The sequence below is a fragment of the Humulus lupulus genome, chromosome 3 (assembly GCF_963169125.1).
Source record: "Humulus lupulus chromosome 3, drHumLupu1.1, whole genome shotgun sequence".
NCBI lineage: Eukaryota > Viridiplantae > Streptophyta > Magnoliopsida > Rosales > Cannabaceae > Humulus > Humulus lupulus.
Genome location: NC_084795.1, coordinates 36556076 through 36559490, shown reverse-complemented (window position 1 = coordinate 36559490; position 3415 = coordinate 36556076). Strand labels below are relative to the sequence as shown.

The window sequence follows — 3415 nt, the reverse complement described above, 5'->3', positions numbered from 1 at the left end:
CTTTTGATGTTTTATAAGGTGTTTATATCATTGAGCTGAATAATGAACAAATTATAGATAGATTATGTGTGCATAAATATATTCTATGCAGTGATTATCATTGCTGTTGAGCTTTGATCCTGATGGTTTTTAAATTTTAATGCTCTGTAGGAGAATTGTTAAAGAGAAAAATGAGATAGTCTTCAAAGCTTGAGTCAAATTTCCACATTACCTAGAACCAACATGATAGTTAGCAGTAGTGGGGTGCTCGCTCTGGTCAGATAATGTCGATGACTTCTAGCCCTCAAGCTTCATCTGGTGCTTCTAGCATGCAGCTTGTACCTCTTGCTAACAATCCTATCCTTGAGAAAAAGGCAGCTGTCCATGCTGAAGTTGTAAAGAATCTGAATGATGCAAGAGAACGTGGATTACCATTTAAAGTAAGTTGAAACAATTTTTTCCCTGTGTTCAATCGATCTTATTATATATTTGATTCCTACCATTAAATGAAAGGCATTTAATCTTTAGTGGGTTGTTAATTTTAGTTTTTTGACAAATGACTGAGTTGCTGCTTTGAATTGTGAAGTTTTAGTTTTTTGACAAATTACTAAGTTGCTGCTTTAAATTCTATTTTCACTTTATGAAAAAGACACCTTAACAGAGTGATGCTTTAGAGATTGTTGTAAGGTTTTGTTTATGCTGAGTGAGATAAGTACCTATCTAATGGTTGTTGTTAGCATGCGATAGCTTTCAAGGGTGCTTATGTCTTTAATTATTGGTGCAAGGCGCCATCTTGAGCGGGGTCATGAAAAATATGTAGTGGATACTATCCAAAGTCATCCTGCCCAGGTAATAACTTAATATTCTACCATGACAGTTTATTGCTTTCTAGAAGGATTTTAATATTTTGGGAATGATTTTTTCAATGATGCTTAGGGTAGCCTAGATTCTAGTAATTCTGTAGCTTTATTGATCCTTACTTGCTCATGTCTTATGCTCAATTTTTTTCTTCTGCTATTGTGTTTTACATTGATTTAGGGAACTTGCTATTTTGATATATTTCTGATTGTTTTACTTTTTTCTGGTCTTCTTCTTCTAATGTCATAATGTGCTCATACTACTTGGGTAGTAGCACTTTTTTGGACTTCCGAACCTTTCCTTTTAGTGCCAAGGCATTTTTCTTTTTCATTTTTGGGTGATTAAAAAGTATGGTGGCAGAGGGTGATGACTACTAGCATTCTTTAATTTAAGATATTTTAGTAGAATACAATATGATGACACTTGGCTGAACACGAAGAAATTGAACCTAAGTGCTTGGTTTATTTATAGTAAAAAGGTTTCATGATTGGAATTGGTTTATTCATATACCCTTTTCAAGGGTCCCTAAAGCCACTGAACTGATATTCTATATTACAGTAGAGTTTTCAAGGGTCCATGAAGACAGTATTTGGAAATCTACAATAAAAATGGCAAATTCGTTACTCTTGTTATTTGGAACTTTATATTTGATTTAATTCTAGTTCATGTGTCTATGCTATTGGGCTTTCTTTATAAATTAGTTGTTGTATTGTATATATATATTTATATGTTTGGTTGGTGTATCATTTGCATTTTCATTTCATAATTATAAAGTGTTTGAGCTAACTTTTCTAATGAGTATTTTACCAAGCATAAATCTTCAATATTTCATGCCTATGTGTTGTAGTTAGTGTAATTGCATGGTCATCTTATAAAGTCGTAATGAGGTTATTAACTTTCTTTCTTTTTGTGCTCTTTTAGTTTACTATTAACTAAGTTTAAGCATTAATTATTTAAACTCTTGTGTAGCTAAGCAAATCAACCTCACAACAAAGACAAGTGCACAATTGAATGGATGATGAATTGGAGGGTGGAGCAAGCTTCATGGTTTACTTTTTGTGTATCTTATTATGATTCTGTTTTTTTACTTTTGAAGCAAAAGATGTGCAAGACTATAGAATTTTATTATGTATGTTTTCAAACTAAAGTTAGAACTATGAACTTTTGAAGTGGATAGTGTCATGGTTTGAAGTAGTTCGTCTTCAAATGTAAAAATACTCATGGTTTATCATATATATTGAATATTTTATATTTTTTGATCTATTAAATATTACACTTGTGAGCAATTGTGATTTTTTTAAATAAAAATACAATAATAAAAACTTTTTACAACAATTAAAAATGCACACTACAAAATAACAAAATGTTATTACTGGGAGAATTTACAATAATTATGGTTGTTTTGTATAATATATTATAATTGGGACAAAAAGTTATGATTTATATAATAGAATGAACTAAAAATGTTATAAAATGATCAAATATAACAATTTTCATAACAGTTGGAAAGTGTTATGCGTAAAGTATAAGATTAAACTTCAAATTTATAACTAAGTACTCTAACTAAATGTTATTATTTGAATATTATAGCAACTAAAAATGTGTTATTGAATAGTTTATGATAACATTGAACATAACATTTAAATACTGTTATAGAAAAGACAGGACTTTTAATAATAGGGGCTATGTTAGCATTTTCAGAAGCATTATCAATACTCCCGGTTAGCAATTTTTAAGTGTTATGAATACTGTTTTTTCTTATAGTGTGATATATGCCTTACAATGCATGCATTTTTTTATGTGAGGAAATAACAAAATTTTAAAAGATACTTACAAATTGAATTGTTATAACTAATGTAATAGCATGGTTGCTGGAATTTTTAGTTTCTTGAAAGAAGGTTTCTTTAAAATTAAAGAAATGATGTATGAGCTCAAATATTTTATGCCTTAGATTTTATACATGAAAAATATAATTCTTCCACACTTTAAATTTTTATTTTCTCATTTATATTAGTGCGGTTTTATTTTGTAAAATAATTAATAGACTAAATTTTTTTTATTAAATTGGGACTAAGGAGTTTATTTAAGTATTTGGGAGTATAGATGGATTTTTCCAACTTATTTTAAAATTTATATCTTGGATGTAAAAATGTGGCGACTTTGAAATCATAAATTGTTAAAGCTTAAATTATTTATTTATTTTATTTATAACTTTAGTAATTTTGATAAGGAGAGTGGGCATATTTTCTAAATTAAATAATTATGTTAAATTAATTATTTTGTGAAAATAGAAAAGTTGTCATACTTTATCTTTATTCAAAATAATAATTAAGATTTTATTATTTTAAAACGTGACGTAAGAGCTAATTAAAATAAAATAATTTTGTGAAATAAAATCTAGAATAAAACCCTATGACCTAACGAGGTAATATATTAATGTTAACAAATTGGTAAATTAACTGTTGCTGAATTTTTAATAAAATTAACAAGTAGAATTTACCAACTTTAACGCTAATTTTAAGAAGAATCTCACGAATGCATGTTACATGCAAGTTTATTTTTACATTCAAATTAACAT

The 3415-nt window shown here is 28.0% G+C and overlaps 1 long non-coding RNA gene across 1 annotated transcript; it reads left to right on the top strand.

The window, feature by feature from the left end:
* Positions 1–249: 249 nt before the first annotated feature.
* Positions 250–1961, top strand: LOC133821052 (uncharacterized). The gene is made up of 3 exons (XR_009887284.1): positions 250–419; positions 717–828; positions 1807–1961. It is a non-coding gene; the product is annotated as an uncharacterized LOC133821052 (long non-coding RNA).
* Positions 1962–3415: the final 1454 nt, after the last annotated feature.